The sequence below is a fragment of the Cryptomeria japonica genome, unplaced genomic scaffold, assembly GCF_030272615.1.
Source record: "Cryptomeria japonica unplaced genomic scaffold, Sugi_1.0 HiC_scaffold_65, whole genome shotgun sequence".
Taxonomy (NCBI): Eukaryota; Viridiplantae; Streptophyta; class Pinopsida; order Cupressales; family Cupressaceae; genus Cryptomeria; species Cryptomeria japonica.
Window position 1 is genome coordinate 40,001 of NW_026728887.1, and position 22,500 is coordinate 62,500.

The 22,500-nt window shown below is 60.9% G+C and overlaps 2 non-coding genes across 2 annotated transcripts; both read left to right on the plus strand.

Annotated features, from left to right (window-relative positions):
* Window positions 1-11,805: 11,805 nt before the first annotated feature.
* LOC131863570 (5S ribosomal RNA) lies at window positions 11,806-11,924 on the plus strand. The gene has a single exon (XR_009362470.1). It is a non-coding gene; the product is annotated as a 5S ribosomal RNA (ribosomal RNA).
* A 7,817-nt stretch (window positions 11,925-19,741) lies between these two features.
* On the plus strand, window positions 19,742-19,860 carry LOC131863585 (5S ribosomal RNA). The gene has a single exon (XR_009362485.1). It is a non-coding gene; the product is annotated as a 5S ribosomal RNA (ribosomal RNA).
* Window positions 19,861-22,500: the final 2,640 nt, after the last annotated feature.

The window sequence follows — 22,500 nt, forward strand, 5'->3', positions numbered from 1 at the left end:
ACGAGCCCGCGCATAGCAATCGAGGTGTAAAAAGGGCGTTGAAGGCAGGAAGCCTGGACGAAAGAGGCTACGAGGTCACCTCGAAGCGGTCTAAGAATCGGGCGCACTTGGGGCGACTACCAGTGCCAACCCCTTATCCCGCGGTGCGTCCGACACACAGAAATTTCCAAGGCGGCCAAGGAGCCTCCCCGCATAGCAATCGGGGTGTGAGGTTACGGATGCAGCATTGATAGCAATCGAGGTGTGAGGCGAAGGATGCAGAAGTGAGAGCCGAGGGATGTAGCAGAGATAGCAATCGGGGTGTGTGATGCAGAAGAGATAGCAATCGAGGTGTGCGGTGGGAAGGGCCCAGCAGCCAGAATGCATGAAGCGACGGATGAAGCAGTGATGACAACCGGGCTGTGAGGAGAGGAGGGATGCAGCCAAGAAAGCAATCAGGGCTCGAGGCAAGGGATGCATCAAGGATAGCAATCATGTTGTGAGGCGAGATTCCAAAGGCTAAACGTGAGAGGCTGCAGGGTCGACTCAGAGAGGTCTATGCATGTGAGAGGCTGAAAGCAAGGTCGACTCGGAGCGGTCTATGCATCGGGCGCGCTTGGGGCGACTACCAGTGCCAACCCCTTATCCCGCGACGCGTCCGACAAAGAGAACGTTCCAAGGCGGCAGAGGAGGTTACCAGCCGAAGGATGCAGTAGCAATAACAGGTATAGTTCCGCGGCGGCCGAGAAGACTCACCGCATAGGAATCGGGATGCGAGGCGAGGGATGCGGCGGGAAGGCCCCGACGGCTAAACGGAAGAGGCTGCAGGGCCGCCTCGGAATGGTCCAAGCATCGGATGCGATTGGGACGACTACCAGTGCCAACCCCTTATCCCGCGATGCGTCCGATACACAGATAGTTCCAAGGCGGCCGAGGAGCCTCACCGCATATCAATCGGGGTGCGAGGCGAGGGATGGGGCGGGAAGGCCCCAACGGCTAGACGGAAGAGGCTTCAGGGCCACCTCGGAATGGTCCAAGCATCGGACGCGCTTGGGGCGACTGCCAGTGCCAACCCCTTATCCCGCGATGCGTCCGATACACAGATGGTTCCAAGGCGGCCGAGGAGCCTCACCGCATAGCAATCGGGGGTGCGAGGCGAGGGATGGGGCGGGAAGGCCCCAACGGCTAGACGGAAGAGGCTTCAGGGCCGCCTAGGAATGGTCCAAGCATCGGACACGCTTGGGGCGACTACCAGTGACAGCCCCCTATCCCGCGATGCGTCCGATACGAAGATGGTTCCAAGGCGGCCGAGGAGCCTCACCGCATAGCAATCGGGGTGCGAGGTGGGGGATGCGGCGAGATGGCCCCAACGGCTAGACGGAAGAGGCCACAGGGCCGCGTCGGAATAGTCCAAGCATCGGACGCGCTTGGGGCGACTACCAGTGACAACCCCTTATCCCGCGATGCGTCCGATACGAAGATAGTTCCAAGGCGGCCGAGGAGCCTCACCGCATAGCAATCGGGGTGCGAGGTGGGGGATGCGGCGAGATGGCCCCAACGGCTAGACGGAAGAGGCTGCAGGGCCGCCTCGGAATAGTCCAAGCATCGGACGCGCTTGGGGCCACTACCAGTGACAACCCCTTATCCCGCGATGCGTCCGATACGAAGATAGTTCCAAGGCGGCCGAAGAGCCTCACCGCATAGCAATCGGGGTGCGAGGTGGGGGATGCGGCGAGATGGCCCCAACGGCTAGACGGAAGAGGCCACAGGGCCGCCTCGGAATAGTCCAAGCATCGGACGCGCTTGGGGCGACTACCAGTGACAACCCCTTATCCCGCGATGCGTCCGATACGAAGATAGTTCCCAGGCGGCCGAGGAGCCTCACCGCATAGCAATCGGGGTGCGAGGCGAGGGATGCGGCGAGATGGCCCCAAAGGCTAGACGGAAGAGGCTGCAGGGCTGCCTCGGAATAGTCCAAGCATCGGACGCGCTTGGGGCGACTACCACTGCCAACCCCTTATCCCGCGATGCGTCCGATACACAGATAGTTCCGAGGCGGCCGAGGAGGTGGGGGATGCAGCGAGATGGCCCCAACGGCTAGACGGAAGAGGCTGCAGGGCCGCCTCGGAATAGTCCAAGCATCGGACGCGCTTGGGGCGACTACCAGTGACAACCCCTTATCCCGCGATGCGTCCGATACACAGATAGTTCCGAGGCGGCCAAGGAGCCTCACCGCATAGCAATCGTGGTGCGAGGTGGGGGATGCGGCGAGATGGCCCCAACGGCTAGACGGAAGAGGCTGCAGGGCCGCCTCGGAATGGTCCAAGCATCGGATGCGCTTGGGGCGACTACCACTGCCAACCCCTTATCCCGCGATGCGTCCGATACACAGATAGTTCCAAGGCGGCCGAGGAGCCTCACAGCATAGCAATCAGGGTGCGAGGCGAGGGATGCGGCGAGAAAGCCCCAACGGCTAGAGGGAAGAGGCTTCAGGTCCGCCTCGGAATGGTCCAAGCATCGGACGCGCTTGGGGCGACTACCAGTGACAACCCCTTATCCCGCGACGCGTCCGATACACAGATAGTTCCAAGGCGGCCGAGGAGCCTCACCGCATAGCAATCGGGGTGCGAGGCGAGGGATGCGGCGAGAAGGACCCAACGGCTACACGGAAGAGGCTTCGGGGCCGCCTCGGAATGGTCCAAGCATCGGACGCGCTTGGGGCGACTACCAGTGACAACCCCTTATCCCGCGACGCGTCCGATACACAGATAGTTCCAAGGCGGCCGAGGAGCCTCACCGCATAGCAATCGGGGTGCGAGGCGAGGGATGCGGCGAGAAGGACCCAACGGCTAGACGGAAGAGGCTTCGGGTCCGCCTCGGAATGGTCCAAGCATCGGACGCGCTTGGGGCGACTACCAGTGACAACCCCTTATCCCGCGACGCGTCCGATACACAGATAGTTCCAAGGCGGCCGAGGAGCCTCACCGCATAGCAATCGGGGTGCGAGGCGAGGGATGCGGCGAGAAGGACCCAACGGCTAGACGGAAGAGGCTTCGGGTCCGCCTCGGAATGGTCCAAGCATCGGACGCGCTTGGGGCGACTACCAGTGACAACCCCTTATCCCGCGACGCGTCCGATACACAGATAGTTCCAAGGCGGCCGAGGAGCCTCACCGCATAGCAATCGGGGTGCGAGGCGAGGGATGCGGCGAGAAGGACCCAACGGCTAGACGGAAGAGGCTTCGGGTCCGCCTCGGAATGGTCCAAGCATCGGACGCGCTTGGGGCGACTACCAGTGACAACCCCTTATCCCGCGACGCGTCCGATACACAGATAGTTCCGAGGCGGCCGAGGAGCCTCACCGCATAGCAATCGGGGTGCGAGGCGAAGGATGCGGCGAGAAGGACCCAACGGCTAGACGGAAGAGGCTTCGGGTCCGCCTCGGAATGGTCCAAGCATCGGACGCGCTTGGGGCGACTACCAGTGACAACCCCTTATCCCGCGACGCGTCCGATACACAGATAGTTCCAAGGCGGCCGAGGAGCCTCACCGCATAGCAATCGGGGTGCGAGGCGAGGGATGCGGCGAGAAGGACCCAACGGCTAGACGGAAGAGGCTTCAGGGCCGCCTCGGAATGGTCCAAGCATCGAACGCGCTTGGGGCGACTACCAGTGACAACCCCTTATCCCGCGACGCGTCCGATACACAGATAGTTCCGAGGCGGCCGAGGAGCCTCACCGCATAGCAATCGGGGTGCGAGGCGAGGGATGCGGCGAGAAGGACCCAACGGCTAGACGGAAGAGGCTTCAGGGCCGCCTCGGAATGGTCCAAGCATCGGACGCACTTGGGGCGACTACCAGTGACAACCCCTTATCCCGCGACGCGTCCGATACACAGATAGTTCCGAGGCGGCCGAGGAGCCTCACCGCATAGCAATCGGGGTGCGAGGCGAGGGATGCGGCGAGAAGGACCCAACGGCTAGACGGAAGAGGCTTCAGGGCCGCCTCGGAATGGTCCAAGCATCGGACGCGCTTGGGGCGACTACCAATGACAACCCCTTATCCCGCGACGCGTCCGATACACAGATAGTTCCGAGGCGGCCGAGGAGCCTCACCGCATAGCAATCGGGGTGCGAGGCGAGGGATGCGGCGAGAAGGACCCAACGGCTAGACGGAAGAGGCTTCAGGGCCGCCTCGGAATGGTCCAAGCATCGGACGCGCTTGGGGCGACTACCAATGACAACCCCTTATCCCGCGACGCGTCCGATACACAGATAGTTCCGAGGCGGCCGAGGAGCCTCACCGCATAGCAATCGGGGTGCGAGGCGAGGGATGCGGCGAGAAGGACCCAACGGCTAGACGGAAGAGGCTTCAGGGCCGCCTCGGAATGGTCCAAGCATCGGACGCGCTTGGGGCGACTACCAGTGACAACCCCTTATCCCGCGACGCGTCCGATACACAGATAGTTCCGAGGCGGCCGAGGAGCCTCACCGCATAGCAATCGGGGTGCGAGGCGAGGGATGCGGCGAGAAGGACCCAACGGCTAGACGGAAGAGGCTTCAGGGCCGCCTCGGAATGGTCCAAGCATCGGACGCGCTTGGGGCGACTACCGTTGCCAACCCCTTATCCCGCGATGCGTCTGATACACAGATAGTTCCGAGGCGGCCGAGGAGCCTCACCGCATAGCAATCGGGTTGCGAGGCAGATTATTGGGAAGGGAACCCCCTGGGATGCGGCTCAAGCAGTGCCCAAAGGGACTGGAATGCGGAATCACATCGAGAGACCCAAATGCTATACGAGGGCTCAAATCGAATTATCGATTTGGCCACGACATGGATGCATCGGAACGACTACCTTTGCCGAACCACTCGCAATTGCATCCATACCGAAACCAATAGACATTTCCGTTAGAGCCCTCGCATAGCATTCGGGAATCTCGCATGCCCCTCTAAATCGACCAATGCTGGCGCTCAATGAAAATCCGAGCGCTACCACCGTTCGAGCGCCAGCATTGGTCGAGTTAGAGGGGCACGGGGGAGAATGCTCCAGTCAACACCTCCCCTATATAAGTTATTTGTCCGATTCTCGCACAACCGTAGTCTGCCTCGTCGAATCAAACAACGGTCCCAGATTCCGACTTCCGTTCCGTAGAGACCCAAAAGCTAGATGGAGGCTCGCAAGAAAGAGAGTCGGCGCATAGCAATCGGGTTTCTCGAACGTTTAGGGACCGAGCTCACTTGCGGATAGGGCAAAATCCGCCAAGCAACCCAAAAGCTAGACGGGGGCTCGAATCGAATCGCCTAGGCGGCCACAACAACGACGTGTTGGATCGACTACCAGTGCCAAACCATTCAGCAAGACTAGTCTGTGTCGAGGCCGGATAGAGATTCTCAGAGAGCGCCCGCATAGCATTTAGGAGACCTGCCGCGTCCCTCACACTCGACAAATGGTGGTGCACGTTTATAAATCCGAGCGATCCCAACCCTTTCAAGCACCAACATCGGTCGAGATAGAGGGGCACGGAGGGGGCTGCGTGAGACAACACAGTCCCCTATATAAGTTATTTGTCCGATTCTCACACATCCGAAGAATGGTCATCAAATCGGACAACAGCCCAAACTTCCGACTTCCGTCCCAGAAAGCCCAAGAGCTATCTAAAACGTTCATGGCCGGAACTCGATCGCGGCTATACCAGTCCGCCAAGCAACCCAAAAGCTAGACTGGAGCTCTAGTCGAATCACCTCTGTGGCCATTGCAAGGACGTGTTGGAGCGACTACCATTGCCGAACCATTCCGCAGGTCGAGTCCATACCAAGGCCGCATAGAGATTCACGATGAGCTCCTGCATAGCAATCAGGAGACTTGCCGTGTCCATCACAATCGATAAATCCTGGTGCAAGATTTTTGCATCCGAGCGCTCCAACCAGTCGAGCACCAGCATCAATCGACATAAACGGGCACGGGGGGAGGATGCTCGAGAACACTACCTCCCCTATATAAGTTATTTGTCCGATTCTCAAGCAGCCGAAGTCTGGTCATCGAATCGGGTCAAAGACCACAACTTCCGACTTTACCCACAATGCAAGTCATCGAATCGAACATCGGCCCCCGAGTCGGACTCCATGCGTATGTCAGGTCATCGGACCCAAATTCCGCCTTCCTGCGCATGGCGGGCCATCAATATCAACTCGGTCATCGGACCCAAACTCCGCCTTTTTGCGTATGGCACGCCTTCAAATCGGTCATCGGACCCAAATTCCGCCTTCCTGTGCATGGCGGGCCATCAACATCAACTCGGTCATCGGACCCAAATTCCGCCTTTCTGCGCATGGCACGCCATCAACTCGGTCATCGGACCCAAATTCCGCCTTCCTGCGCATGGCAGGTCATCGGACACAAATTCAGACCTCGCCAATATGCCTACGTATCGAATCGGTCATCGGACCCAACTTCCGACTTCATCCATACTGTAGGGTCTTTGAGGTTGGCGCGGTGCGCTCAACCCAGGGAGTCGACCCATCGAAGCATACACCTCCCCTATATAAGCTATTTGTCCGATTCCCACACCTGTGTAGTTTGCACCTCTGACCAGGACATCGACCCCAACTTCCGAACTCGACTGCAACGACGGCACCAGCGCCTTGGTGCGCACCTTGCGACGCACAGTCCCAACATTCGCCTTCCTGCACATGGCAGGTCATCGGACCCAAATTCCGACCTCGCGAGTATGCCTACATATCGAATCGGTCATCGGACCCAACTTCCGACTTCATCCATACCGTAGGGTCTTTGAGGTTGGCGCGGTGCGCTCAACCCGGGGAGTCGACCCAACGAAGCATACACCTCCCCTATATAAGCTATTTGTCCGATTCCCACACCTGTGTAGTTTGCACCTCCGATCAAGACATCGACCCCAACTTCCGAACTCGCCTCCAACGACCGAACCAGCGCCTTGGTGCGCACCTTGCAACGCACAGTGCCAACATTCGCCTTCCTGCACGTGGCAGGTCATCGGACCCAAATTCCGACCTCGCGAGTATGCCTACATATCGAATCGGTCATCGGACCCAACTTCCGACTTCATCCATACCGTAGGGTCTTTGAGGTTGGCGCGGTGCGCTCAACCCGGGGAGTCGACCCAACGAAGCATACACCTCCCCTATATAAGCTATTTGTCCGATTCCCACACCTGTGTAGCTTGCACCTCCGATCAGGACATCGACCCCAACTTCCGAACTCGACTAAAAAGACCGCACCAGCGCCTTGGTGTGCACCTTGCAACGCACAGTGTCAACATTCGCCTTCCTGCACATGGCAGGTCATCGGACCCAAATTCCGACCTCATGAGCATACCTACTAATCGAATCGGTCATCGGACCCAACTTCCGACTTCATCCATACCGTAGGGTCTTTGAGGTTGGCGCGGTGCGCTCAACCTGGGGAGTCGACCCATCGAAGCATACACCTCCCCTATATAAGCTATTTGTCCGATTCCGACACCTGTGTAGTTTGCACCTCCGCTCAGGACATCGACCCCAACTTCCGAACTCGCCTGCAACGACCGAACCAGCGCCTTGGTGCGCACCAAAAGTGCGCACTTTTGGAGGGCACTTTTCTGCGCTCCAAAGGTGCGCACTTTTGGAGGGCACTTTTTGGAGGGCACTTTTCTGCGCTCCAAAGGTGCGCACTTTTGGAGGGCACTTTTTGGAGGGCACTTTTCTGCGCTCCAAAGGTGCGCACTTTTGGAGGGCACTTTTTGGAGGGCACTTTTCTGCGCTCCAAAGGTGCGCACTTTTGGAGGGCACTTTTTGGAGGGCACTTTTCTGCGCTCCAAAGGTGCGCACTTTTGGAGGGCACTTTTTGGAGGGCACTTTTCTGCGCTCCAAAGGTGCGCACTTTTGGAGGGCACTTTTTGGAGGGCACTTTTCTGCGCTCCAAAGGTGCGCACTTTTGGAGGGCACTTTTTGGAGGGCACTTTTCTGCGCTCCAAAGGTGCGCACTTTTGGAGGGCACTTTTTGGAGGGCACTTTTCTGCGCTCCAAAGGTGCGCACTTTTGGAGGGCACTTTTGTGCACTCCAAAGGTGCGCACTTTTGGAGGGCACTTTTCCTGTGCTCCAAAGGTGCACACCTAGGTGAGCACCTTCGACCACACCTTGTAGCACACCAAACTCTGACTTTCGACTTCATCCGCAATGCAGGGTCTTTGAGGTTGGCGCAATGCGCACAACCAGGGGAGTCGACCCATCAAACCCAACACCTCCCCTATATAAGCTATTTGTCTGATTCTCATACATGCGTAGCCTGCAGGAGCAATTAGGACATCGACCCCAACTTTCGGCTTCTAAACGAAAACAAGGTCTTTGAGGTTGGTGTAATGCGAACAACTAGGGGAGTCAACCCATCAAACCCAACACCTCCCCTATATAAGCTATTTGTCTGATTCTCATACATGTGTAGTCTACAGGAGCAATTAGGACATCGACCCCAACTTTTGACTTCTTAACGAAAACAAGGTCTTTGAGGTTGACGTAATGCGCACAACCAGGGGAGTCGACCCATCAAACCCAACACCTCCCCTATATAAGCTATTTGTCCGATTCTCATACATGTGTAGCCTGCAGGAGCCATTAGGACATTGACCCCAACTTTTGACTTCTTAACGAAAACAAGGTCTTTGAGGTTGGCGTAATGCGCACAACCAAGGGAGTTGACCCATCAAACCCAACACCTCCCCTATATAAGCTATTTGTCTGATTCTCATACATGTGTAGCCTGCAACAACGATTAGGACATCCACCCCAACTTCTGAATTCGTCTGCGTTGACCGCACCAAAGGTGCACGCCTTGGTGCTCACCAAAATCCGACTTCCGACTTCTTCTGCTATGCGGGGTCTTTGAGGTTGGCGCAGTGCGCACAACCAGGGGAGTCAACCCACCGAATGCAACACCTCCCCTATATAAGCTATTTGTCTGATTCTCATACATGCGTAGACTGCAGCAATGATTAGGACATCCACCCCAACTTTTGACTTCTTAAACAAGACAGGGTCTTTGAAGTTGGTGCAGTGCACACAACCAGGGGAGTCGACCCATCAAACGCAACACCTCCCCTATATAAAGCTATTTGTCCGATTCTCATACGTGTAGTCTGCAGCAGCGATTAGGACATCGACCCCAACTTCCGAATTCGTTTGCATTGACCGCACCAAAGGTGCACGCCTTGGTGTGCACCCTGGAGTGCACTTTGGTGCTCACCTCGGTGCACACTTTGGTGTGCACCTCGGTGTGCACCAAAGGTGCGCACCTTGGAGCGCACCAAAGGTGTACACTTTGGAGCGCACCACATAGGGTCTTTGAGAGGTTGGCGCAGTGCGCACACCAAGGTGGGTGTTGAGGTGCGTGCCGAGGTGGGTGGGTGCTAGGGTGCGCTCCATGGTGGGTGCCAGGGTGGGTGCGTGCTAGGGTGGATTCCAAAGAGGGTCATAGGGTGGGTGCCAAGGTGGGTTGGTGATATAGTGGGTTCAAAGGTGGGTACTAGGGTGGGTTCCAAGGTGGGTCACAAGTTGGGTGCCAGGATGCGTGGGTGTTAGGTTGGGTGCCAAGGTGGGCTCCTGCGTGGGTGGGTGCTAGGGTGGGTTTCAAGGTGGACGCGAGGGCGGGTGCCAAGGTGGGTAACAAGTTGGGTGTTAGGATGGGTGAGTGCTAGAGTGGGTGCCAAGGTGGGTGGGTGCTAAGGTGGATGCCAAGGTGGTTCACAGGGTGGGTGGGTTCTAGGGTGAGTTCCAAGGTGGGTCACAGGTTCAGTGCTAGGGTGGGTGTCAAGGCGGGTGTCGAGGTGCCTGGGTGCTAGGGTGTGGATGCCAATGTGGGTCATAGGGTGGGTACTAGGGTGGGCTGCAATGTGGGTGCCAAGGTGGGTAACATGCTCGGTGGGTTCTAAATTGGGTGCCAGGGTGGGTGTGCACCCACCTTGCCCGAGGTGGGTGCCAAGGTGCCAGTGTGGGTGGGTGCTAAGGTGGATGCCAAGGTGGGTGAGAAGGTGGGTGATAGGTTGAGTGGTAGGATGGGTGGGTGCCAAGATGGGTCACAGGGTGGGTGCAAGGGTGGGTAGGTGCTAGGGTTGGTGTCAGGGTGGGTGGGTGCTAGGTTGGGTTCCAAGGTGGGTGCGAGGGTGAGTGTCAAGGTGGGTCACAGGTTAGGTGCTAGGATGGGTGAGTGCTAGGGTGCAAAGGTGCCAGGGTGGGTGCTAGGATGGGTCGATGCTAGGGTGAGTGGCAAGGTGGGTCCACAAGTGTCAAGGTGGGTGCCGAGGTGGGTGCCAAGTCGGCGACTGCTATGGTGGATGCCAAGGTGGGTCACGGGGTGGGTGCCAAGTTGCTAGGTTGGGTTCCAAGGTGGGTGCCAACGTGGGTGCTAGGGTGCGTGGGTTAAAGGGTGTGTCACAACGTGGGTGCCAGGATGGGTGCGCACCCACACTGGCCAAGACGGGTGCGGGTGCAAGGTTGGGTTCCAAGCCCGGTCACAGGCTGGGTGCTAGGATGGGTGGGTGCCAAGGTGGGCACCAGGGTGGGTGCACCCACCCTGGCCAAGGTGGGTCACGGGGTGGGTCCTAGGGTGGGTAACGGGGTGGGTACTAAGGTGCGTGCCAAGGTGGGTCATAGGGTGGGTGCCAAGGTGGGCACCAGGGTGGGTGTGCACCAACCCTAGCCAGGGTAGGTCACGGGGTGGTTGTCGGGGTGGGCGTCAAGGAGCCAAGGTGGGTGGCAAGTAGCCAAGTTGCGTGCCAAGGTGGGTGTCGGGGTGGGTGCCAAGGATCCAAGGTGGGTGCCAAGGAACCAAGGTGGGTGTCTGGGTGGGTGCCGAGGTGGGAGCCAGGGTGGGTCCCAAGGTGAGTGCAAAGGTGGGTGCCAGGGTCAAGGTGAGTGCCAATGTGGGTTCCAAGGTGCCAGGGTCAGGGTGAGTGCCAATGTGGGTTCAAAGGTGCTAAGTTGGGTGCGAGGTTGGGTGCGAGGGTGGGTGGGTGCCAAGGTGTGCTAGGTGGAAGCCCGGGTGGGTCGGCATCCCATGGGTGTCGAGTTGGGTGCCTGATGGGTGCTTCTTGTCAAGTTTTAGTCGTCGGGACTCATTTCGAGCCTTAGAGGTCGTTTCTTGTCCGGTTGCCCTGTCTTCGACCTGGGAACCCAATTTTGGTCCTCGGGTCCCATTTTTTTTTGTCTCGCATCCCACTTTTGGCCTGTGGCCTTTTCGGGGTCGATTCTCGTTTTGGGCATCAGAGCATGTTTCTTCTCCTAAAACCCAATATTTGTTTATTAAGTCTCGGAACACATTTTTGTTCTCGTGGACCCATCATGGGTCTTGGAACGCATTTGTGGTCCTTGGGTCCCATTTTGCATCCCGAAACTTGTGTTTTGGTGCTTGATCCCTATTTTGGGTGCCCACCTTGCACCAAGTGCGCACCCGGGGCAAACCGAGCGCCTTGGTGCACCGGGGCAAGATCGAGCGTGCACCCGAGGCGCCCCGAACATGCACCAAGGTGCACTCGGCCCACATGTGAGCGCAGGTCGTTGCGCCCGAGGTGGTGTGTGGGCACCGCGTTGCAGACGGGACACTGCACGCACACGACGCCCCCTCCAGGTGCACGCACGTAGGCCGGGCCGGGTGCACACCCGACGCCCTAGCAAGGTGCGCGCACCCGGGCAGGGCTCACACTTGGCGAACGGGGCGCACTTCGCGAGGGAGGGTGTGCACCTCGACGGGGGTGGGTGGCCGGGGTGGATTCGCACGTGGGTCGCGGTTTGCTAAGTACACACTGCGACAAGCTCATAACGGGTGCGATCATACCAGCATTAGTGCACCGGATCCCATCAGAACTCCGCAGTTAAGCGCGCTTGGGCCGGAGTAGTACTGGGATGGGTGACCTCCCGGGAAGTCCCGGTGTTGCACCCTTTTTTAGTTTTTCGCCGGGCGTCGCAATGCTATTTGAATAAACCTTTTGCCCGTTTGCGTTCTCGTCGGGGCCGGGCCGGGCCGGGGTGCGCTGCCCGCACTACCGCGCGCGCGGGGGCGACACCGAGCGCGCACCCGAGGCACCCCGAGCACACAGGCCACGGTGCAACCCGGGCGTTGTGCGCGCACCCCGGTGCGCCCGAGGTGCTGCGCGCGCACCCAGGTGAAATCGGTGTGCACCTCGGCCAGTGCGCGCTCGGTCGAGTCGCGCACGTTGGCCAAGGTGCACGGTGATGTTTCTTACTCTAAGGTTCCGCACCAGACGCCCGGGACAGGTGAGCGAAGCTGGGCGGGGCCGGGTGCGCGGCCGGGGCAGGTGCACGCAGCTGGAGAGAGCTTTGGAGCACACTTCGGAGCGCACCAATGATGCGCTCCATTCAAAAGTTTCCTGAAAAGGCAAAAAAAGTTGAGATTATAGAATTTCCCACTTGAGAGATTGTAAAAAAAAAAAATTTAAAATGAAGGAAACGCGGGTGCCAAGGTGTGCGCAGCCCAGCCAAGGTGTGCGCACCAAGGCGCCCACCCTGGCGAAGGTGCACGCAAGGTGCGCACCCGAGGCAAACCGGACAATTAACCCAACTTTCGACTTCGCGCGCACCTTGGAGCGCACTTCGGAGCGCTCCTTGGTGCGCACCAATCTTGGGCACCTCGGAGTGCACCATGGCGCCCACCAAGGTGCGCACCCGGGGCAAACCGAGCTCCGACTTCGTGCGCACCTTGGAGCGCACGAAAGGTGCGCACCATGGCGCCCACCAAGGTGCGCAGCCCAGCCAAGGCGTGCGCATCAAGGTGCGCACCCTGGCGAAGGTGCGCACCCGGGGCAAACCGAGCTCCGACTTCGTGCGCACCTTGGAGCGCACAAAAGGTGCGCAACCCAGCCAAGGTGTGCGCACCCCGGTCAAACCGAGCTCCGAATCGTGCGCACCAGAGGTGCACGCCATCGTGCGCACCTTGGAGCACACTTCGGAGCCCTCCTTGGTGCGCGCCGATGTTGCGCACCTCGGAGCGCACCCGGGGAAAACAATGCAATTAACCCGACTTTCGACTTCGTGGGCACCTCGGAGCGCTCTCGGGTTCGCACCTCGGAGCACACCGAGGTGCGCACCTTTGATGCGCTGCCTTCACCAATTTCCAGAAAAGGCAAGAAAACATTGAGAAGGTGTGCGCACCGAGGTGCCCACCCTGGCGAAGGTGCACGCGAGGTGCGCACCCGGGGCAAACCGGGCTCCGACTTCGTGCACGCCGCACCTTGGAGCACACTTCGGAGCGCTCCTTGGTGCGCACCAGGGCGCGCAACCCAGCCGAGGTGCCCACCCCGGCGAAGGTGCACGCGAGGTGCGCACCCGGGGCAAACCGGGCTCCGACTTCGTGCACGCCATGGTGCCCACCGCGGCGAAGGTGCACGCGAGGTGCGCACCCGGGGCAAACCGGGCTCCGACTTCGTGCACGCCGCACCTTGGAGCACACTTCGGAGCGCTCCTTGGTGCGCACCATGGTGCCCACCAGGGCGCGCAACCCCGCCGAAGGTGCACGCGAGGTGCGCACCCGGGGCAAACCGGGCTCCGACTTCGTGCACGCCGCACCTTGGAGCACACTTCGGAGCGCTCCTTGGTGCGCACCATGGTGCCCACCAGGGCGCGCAACCCCGCCGAAGGTGCACGCGAGGTGCGCACCCGGGGCAAACCGGGCTCCGACTTCGTGCACGCCATGGTGCGCACCGCGGCGAAGGTGCGCACCCGGGGCAAACCGGGCTCCGACTTCGTGCACGCCGCACCTTGGAGCACACTTCGGAGCGCTCCTTGGTGCGCACCAGGGCGCGCAACCCAGCCGAGGTGCCCACCCCGGCGAAGGTGCACGCGAGGTGCGTACCCGGGGCAAACCGGGCTCCGACTTCGTGCACGCCGCACCTTGGAGCACACTTCGGAGCGCTCCTTGGTGCGCACCATGGTGCCCACCAGGCCGCGCAACCCAGCCAAGGTGTGCGCACCAAGGTGCACGCGAGGTGCGCACCCGGGGCAAACCGGGGTCCGACTTCGTGCACGCCGCACCTTGGAGCACACATCGGGGCGCTCCCGGGTTCGCACCGGCGTTGCGCACCGTGGTGGGCACCTCGGAGCACACCAAGGTGGGCAGCGAGGTGCGCACCTTTGATGCGATGCCTTCACTAATTTCCATAAAAGGCAAAAAAAAAACGAGATTTTAAAATTTCCGTTTTGAAAGATAGTGAGAAAAAGGGAATGCTGGTGCCATCTTGAGCCCGCCCTGGTGCGCAGCCCAGCCAAGGTGTGCGCACCAAGGTGCCCACCCTGGCGAAGGTGCGCGCCCGGGCAATTAATCCAACTTCCAACTTCGCGCGCGCCAGGGTGGGAGCGCACCCAACAACCGGGCCTGGGAAGAGCCAATGCGAGAAACCCCACCAAACGCTCTGACAAAAAAAGAGGGGGCGCTCCAGTAACCCCGCTTCGGAGCGCACCCTGGGCAAACCCAGCCAAGGTGCCCACCCCGGCCAAGGTGCAGGCGAGGTGCGCACCCGGGGCAAACCGGGCTCCGACAACGTGCACGCCGCACCTTGGAGCACACTTCGTAGCGCTCCCGGGTGCGCACCTCAGAGCACACCAAGGTGGGCAGCGAGGTGCGCACCTTTGATGCGCTGCCTTCACTAATTTCCAGAAAAGGCAAAAAAAAAAGGAGATTTTAAAATTTCCGTTTTGAAAGATAGTGAAAAAAACGGAACGCGCGTGCCATCTTGAGCCCGCCCTGGTGCGCAGCCCAGGTAAGGTGCCCACCCTGGCAAAGGTGCGCACCCGGGCAATTAACCCTACTTCCGACTTCGTGCGCGCCAGGGTGGCAACCGGGCCTCGGAAGAGCCAATGCGAGAAACCCCACCAAACGCTCCGACAAAAAAAGAGGCGGCGCTCCAATAACCCCGCTTCGGAGCGCAGCCGGGGCAAACCCAGCCAAGGTGCCCACCCCGACGAAGGTGCACGCGAGGTGCGCACCCGGGGCAAACCGGGCTCCGACAACGTGCACGCAGCACCTTGGAGCACACTTCGAAGCACTCCCGGGTGCCCACCGGCGTTGCGCACCGTGGTGGGCAGCGAGGTGCGCACCTTTGATGCGCTGCCTTCACTAATTTCCAGAAAAAGGCAAAAAAAAATGAGATTTTAAAATTTCCGTTTTGAAAGATAGTGAAAAAAAAGGAACGCGGGTGCCATCTTGAGCCCGCCCTGGTGCGCAGCCCAGGCAAGGCATGCGCACCAAGGTGCCCACCCGAGGTGCACACCCGGGGCAAACCGGGCTCCGACTTCGTGCAGGCCGCACCTTGGAGCACACTTCGGAGCGCTCCTTGGTGCGCACCATGGTGCCCACCAGGGCGCGCAACCCAGCCAAGGTCTGCACACCAAGGTGCCCACCCCGGCGAAGGTGCACGCGAGGTGCGCACCCGGGGCAAACCGGGCTCCGACTTCGTGCACGCCATGGTGCCCACCGCGGCGAAGGTGCACGCGAGGTGCGCACCCGGGGCAAACCGGGCTCCGACTTCGTGCACGCCGCACCTTGGAGCACACTTCGGAGCGCTCCTTGGTGCGCACCATGGTGCCCACCAGGGCGCGCAACCCAGCCAAGGTGTGCGCACCAAGGTGCACGCGAGGTGCGCACCCGGGGCAAACCGGGGTCCGACTTCGTGCACGCCGCACCTTGGAGCACACATCGGAGCGCTCCCAGGTTCGCACCAGCGTTGCGCACCTTTGATGCGCTGCCTTCACTAATTTCCAGAAAAGGCAAAAAAAAACGAGATTTTAAAATTTCCGTTCTGAAAGATAGTGAAAAAAACGGAACGCGGGTGCCATCTTGAGCCCTTCCTGGTGCGCAGCCCAGGCAAGTTGTGCGCACCAAGGTGCCCACCCTGGCGGAGGTGCGCGCCCGGGGCAATCCGGGCTCCGACTTCGTGCACTGCATGGTGCCCACCAAGGCGCGCAACCCAGCCAAGGTGCCCACCGCAGCGAAGGTGCACGCGAGGTGCGCACCCGAGGTGCACACCCGGGGCAAACCGGGCTCCGACTTCGTGCACGCCGCACCTTGGAGCACACTTCAGAGCGCTCCTTGGTGCGCACCAGGGCGCGCAACCCAGCCGAGGTGCCCACCCCGGCGAAGGTGCACGCGAGGTGCGCACCCGGGGCAAACCGGGCTCCGACTTCGTGCACGCCATGGTGCCCACCGCGGCGAAGGTGCGCACCCGGGGCAAACCGGGCTCCGACTTCGTGCACGCCGCACCTTGGAGCACACTTCGGAGCGCTCCTTGGTGCGCACCATGGTGCCCACCAGGCCGCGCAACCCAGCCAAGGTGTGCGCACCAAGGTGCACGCGAGGTGCGCACCCGGGGCAAACCGGGGTCCGACTTCGTGCACGCCGCACCTTGGAGCACACATCGGGGCGCTCCCGGGTTCGCACCGGCGTTGCGCACCGTGGTGGGCACCTCGGAGCACACCAAGGTGGGCAGCGAGGTGCGCACCTTTGATGCGATGCCTTCACTAATTTCCATAAAAGGCAAAAAAAAAACGAGATTTTAAAATTTCCGTTTTGAAAGATAGTGAGAAAAAGGGAATGCTGGTGCCATCTTGAGCCCGCCCTGGTGCGCAGCCCAGCCAAGGTTTGCGCACCAAGGTGCCCACCCTGGCGAAGGTGCGCGCCCGGGCAATTAACCCAACTTCCAACTTCGCGCGCGCCAGGGTGGGAGCGCACCCAACAACCGGGCCTGGGAAGAGCCAATGCGAGAAACCCCACCAAACTCTCTGACAAAAAAAGAGGGGGCGCTCCAGTAACCTCGCTTCGGAGCGCACCCTGGGCAAACCCAGCCAAGGTGCCCACCCCGGCCAAGGTGCAGGCGAGGTGCGCACCCGGGGCAAACCGGGCTCCGACAACGTGCACGCCGCACCTTGGAGCACACTTCGTAGCGCTCCCGGGTGCGCACCTCAGAGCACACCAAGGTGGGCAGCGAGGTGCGCACCTTTGATGCGCTGCCTTCACTAATTTCCAGAAAAGGCAAAAAAAAAAGGAGATTTTAAAATTTCCGTTTTGAAAGATAGTGAAAAAAACGGAACGCGCGTGCCATCTTGAGCCCGCCCTGGTGCGCAGCCCAGGTAAGGTGCCACCCTGGCAAAGGTGCGCACCCGGGCAATTAACCCTACTTCCGACTTCGTGCGCGCCAGGGTGGCAACCGGGCCTCGGAAGAGCCAATGCGAGAAACCCCACCAAACGCTCCGACAAAAAAAGAGGCGGCGCTCCAATAACCCCGCTTCGGAGCGCAGCCGGGGCAAACCAAGCCAAGGTGCCCACCCCGACGAAGGTGCACGCGAGGTGCGCACCCGGGGCAAACCGGGCTCCGACAACGTGCACGCAGCACCTTGGAGCACACTTCGAAGCACTCCCGGGTGCCCACCGGCATTGCGCACCGTGGTGGGCAGCGAGGTGCGCACCTTTGATGCGCTGCCTTCACTAATTTCCAGAAAAAGGCAAAAAAAAATGAGATTTTAAAATTTCCGTTTTGAAAGATAGTGAAAAAAAAGGAACGCGGGTGCCATCTTGAGCCCGCCCTGGTGCGCAGCCCAGGCAAGGCATGCGCACCAAGGTGCCCACCCGAGGTGCACACCCGGGGCAAACCGGGCTCCGACTTCGTGCAGGCCGCACCTTGGAGCACACTTCGGAGCGCTCCTTGGTGCGCACCATGGTGCCCACCAGGGCGCACCCGAGGCAAACCGGGCTCCGACTTCGTGCACGCCGCACCTTGGAGCACACATCGGAGCGCTCCCAGGTTCGCACCAGCGTTGCGCACCTTTGATGCGCTGCCTTCACTAATTTCCAGAAAAGGCAAAAAAAAACGATATTTTAAAATTTCCGTTCTGAAAGATAGTGAAAAAAACGGAACGCGGGTGCCATCTTGAGCCCTTCCTGATGCGCAGCCCAGGCAAGTTGTGCGCACCAAGGTGCCCACCCTGGCGGAGGTGCGCGCCCGGGGCAAACCGGGCTCCGACTTCGTGCACTGCATGGTGCCCACCAAGGCGCGCAACCCAGCCAAGGTGCCCACCGCAGCGAAGGTGCACGCGAGGTGCGCACCCGAGGTGCACACCCGGGGCAAACCGGGCTCCGACTTCGTGCACGCCGCACCTTGGAGCACACTTCAGAGCGCTCCTTGGTACGCACCAGGGCGCGCAACCCAGCCAAGGTGCTCACCCCGGCGAAGGTGCACGCGAGGTGCGCACCCGGGGCAAACCGGGCTCGGACTTCGTGCACGCCGCACCTTGGAGCACACATCGGAGCGCTCCCGGGTTCGCACCAGCATTGCGCACCTTTGATGCGCTGCCTTCACTAATTTCCAGAAAAGGCAAAAAAAAGAAAAAAATGAGATTTTAAAATTTCCGTTTTGAAAGATAGTGAAAAAAACGGAACGCGGGTGCCATCTTGAGCCCTCCCTGGTGTGCAGCCCAGGCAAGTTGTGCGCACCAAGGCACCCACCCTGGCCAAGGTGGGTCACGGGGTGGGTCCTAGGGTGGGTAACGGGGTGGGTACTAAGGTGCGTGCCAAGGTGGGTCATAGGGTGGGTGCCAAGGTGGGCACCAGGGTGGGTGTGCACCAACCCTAGCCAGGGTAGGTCACGGGGTGGTTGTCGGGGTGGGCGTCAAGGAGCCAAGGTGGGTGGCAAGTAGCCAAGTTGCGTGCCAAGGTGGGTGTCGGGGTGGGTGCCAAGGATCCAAGGTGGGTGCCAAGGAACCAAGGTGGGTGTCTGGGTGGGTGCCGAGGTGGGAGCCAGGGTGGGTCCCAAGGTGAGTGCAAAGGTGGGTGCCAGGGTCAAGGTGAGTGCCAATGTGGGTTCCAAGGTGCCAGGGTCAGGGTGAGTGCCAATGTGGGTTCAAAGGTGCTAAGTTGGGTGCGAGGTTGGGTGCGAGGGTGGGTGGGTGCCAAGGTGTGCTAGGTGGAAGCCCGGGTGGGTCGGCATCCCATGGGTGTCGAGTTGGGTGCCTGATGGGTGCTTCTTGTCAAGTTTTAGTCGTCGGGACTCATTTCGAGCCTTAGAGGTCGTTTCTTGTCCGGTTGCCCTGTCTTCGACCTGGGAACCCAATTTTGGTCCTCGGGTCCCATTTTTTTTTGTCTCGCATCCCACTTTTGGCCTGTGGCCTTTTCGGGGTCGATTCTCGTTTTGGGCATCAGAGCATGTTTCTTCTCCTAAAACCCAATATTTGTTTATTAAGTCTCGGAACACATTTTTGTTCTCGTGGACCCATCATGGGTCTTGGAACGCATTTGTGGTCCTTGGGTCCCATTTTGCATCCCGAAACTTGTGTTTTGGTGCTTGATCCCTATTTTGGGTGCCCACCTTGCACCAAGTGCGCACCCGGGGCAAACCGAGCGCCTTGGTGCACCGGGGCAAGATCGAGCGTGCACCCGAGGCGCCCCGAACATGCACCAAGGTGCAATCGGCCCACATGTGAGCGCAGGTCGTTGCGCCCGAGGTGGTGTGTGGGCACCGCGTTGCAGACGGGACACTGCACGCACACGACGCCCCCTACAGGTGCACGCACGTAGGCCGGGCCGGGTGCACACCCGACGCCCTAGCAAGGTGCGCGCACCCGGGCAGGGCTCACACTTGGCGAACGGGGCGCACTTCGCGAGGGAGGGTGTGCACCTCGACGGGGGTGGGTGGCCGGGGTGGATTCGCACGTGGGTCGCGGTTTGCTAAGTACACACTGCGACAAGCTCATAACGGGTGCGATCATACCAGCGTTAGTGCACCGGATCCCATCAGAACTCCGCAGTTAAGCGCGCTTGGGCCGGAGTAGTACTGGGATGGGTGACCTCCCGGGAAGTCCCGGTGTTGCACCCTTTTTTAGTTTTTCGCCGGGCATCGCAATGCTATTTGAATAAACCTTTTGCCCGTTTGCGTTCTCGTCGGGGCCGGGCCGGGCCGGGGTGCGCTGCCCGCACTACCGCGCGCGCGGGGGCGACACCGAGCGCGCACCCGAGGCGCCCCGAGCACACAGGCCACGGTGCAACCCGGGCGTTGTGCGCGCACCCCGGTGCGCCCGAGGTGCTGCGCGCGCACCCAGGTGAAATCGGTGTGCACCTCGGCCAGTGCGCGCTCGGTCGAGTCGCGCACGTTGGCCAAGGTGCACGGTGATGTTTCTTACTCTAAGGTTCCGCACCAGACGCCCGGGACAGGTGAGCGAAGCTGGGCGGGGCCGGGTGCGCGGCCGGGGCAGGTGCACGCAGCTGGAGAGAGCTTTGGAGCACACTTCGGAGCGCACCAATGATGCGCTCCATTCAAAAGTTTCCTGAAAAGGCAAAAAAAGTTGAGATTATAGAATTTCCCACTTGAGAGATTGTAAAAAAAAAAAATTTAAAATGAAGGAAACGCGGGTGCCAAGGTGTGCGCAGCCCAGCCAAGGTGTGCGCACCAAGGCGCCCACCCTGGCGAAGGTGCACGCAAGGTGCGCACCCGAGGCAAACCGGACAATTAACCCAACTTTCGACTTCGCGCGCACCTTGGAGCGCACTTCGGAGCGCTCCTTGGTGCGCACCAATCTTGGGCACCTCGGAGTGCACCATGGCGCCCACCAAGGTGCGCACCCGGGGCAAACCGAGCTCCGACTTCGTGCGCACCTTGGAGCGCACGAAAGGTGCGCACCATGGCGCCCACCAAGGTGCGCAGCCCAGCCAAGGCGTGCGCATCAAGGTGCGCACCCTGGCGAAGGTGCGCACCCGGGGCAAACCGAGCTCCGACTTCGTGCGCACCTTGGAGCGCACAAAAGGTGCGCAACCCAGCCAAGGTGTGCGCACCCCGGTCAAACCGAGCTCCGAATCGTGCGCACCAGAGGTGCACGCCATCGTGCGCACCTTGGAGCACACTTCGGAGCCCTCCTTGGTGCGCGCCGATGTTGCGCACCTCGGAGCGCACCCGGGGAAAACAATGCAATTAACCCGACTTTCGACTTCGTGGGCACCTCGGAGCGCTCTCGGGTTCGCACCTCGGAGCACACCGAGGTGCGCACCTTTGATGCGCTGCCTTCACCAATTTCCAGAAAAGGCAAGAAAACATTGAGAAGGTGTGCGCACCGAGGTGCCCACCCTGGCGAAGGTGCACGCGAGGTGCGCACCCGGGGCAAACCGGGCTCCGACTTCGTGCACGCCGCACCTTGGAGCACACTTCGGAGCGCTCCTTGGTGCGCACCAGGGCGCGCAACCCAGCCGAGGTGCCCACCCCGGCGAAGGTGCACGCGAGGTGCGCACCCGGGGCAAACCGGGCTCCGACTTCGTGCACGCCATGGTGCCCACCGCGGCGAAGGTGCACGCGAGGTGCGCACCCGGGGCAAACCGGGCTCCGACTTCGTGCACGCCGCACCTTGGAGCACACTTCGGAGCGCTCCTTGGTGCGCACCATGGTGCCCACCAGGGCGCGCAACCCCGCCGAAGGTGCACGCGAGGTGCGCACCCGGGGCAAACCGGGCTCCGACTTCGTGCACGCCGCACCTTGGAGCACACTTCGGAGCGCTCCTTGGTGCGCACCATGGTGCCCACCAGGGCGCGCAACCCCGCCGAAGGTGCACGCGAGGTGCGCACCCGGGGCAAACCGGGCTCCGACTTCGTGCACGCCATGGTGCGCACCGCGGCGAAGGTGCGCACCCGGGGCAAACCGGGCTCCGACTTCGTGCACGCCGCACCTTGGAGCACACTTCGGAGCGCTCCTTGGTGCGCACCAGGGCGCGCAACCCAGCCGAGGTGCCCACCCCGGCGAAGGTGCACGCGAGGTGCGTACCCGGGGCAAACCGGGCTCCGACTTCGTGCACGCCGCACCTTGGAGCACACTTCGGAGCGCTCCTTGGTGCGCACCATGGTGCCCACCAGGCCGCGCAACCCAGCCAAGGTGTGCGCACCAAGGTGCACGCGAGGTGCGCACCCGGGGCAAACCGGGGTCCGACTTCGTGCACGCCGCACCTTGGAGCACACATCGGGGCGCTCCCGGGTTCGCACCGGCGTTGCGCACCGTGGTGGGCACCTCGGAGCACACCAAGGTGGGCAGCGAGGTGCGCACCTTTGATGCGATGCCTTCACTAATTTCCATAAAAGGCAAAAAAAAAACGAGATTTTAAAATTTCCGTTTTGAAAGATAGTGAGAAAAAGGGAATGCTGGTGCCATCTTGAGCCCGCCCTGGTGCGCAGCCCAGCCAAGGTGTGCGCACCAAGGTGCCCACCCTGGCGAAGGTGCGCGCCCGGGCAATTAACCCAACTTCCAACTTCGCGCGCGCCAGGGTGGGAGCGCACCCAACAACCGGGCCTGGGAAGAGCCAATGCGAGAAACCCCACCAAACGCTCTGACAAAAAAAGAGGGGGCGCTCCAGTAACCCCGCTTCGGAGCGCACCCTGGGCAAACCCAGCCAAGGTGCCCACCCCGGCCAAGGTGCAGGCGAGGTGCGCACCCGGGGCAAACCGGGCTCCGACAATGTGCACGCCGCACCTTGGAGCACAC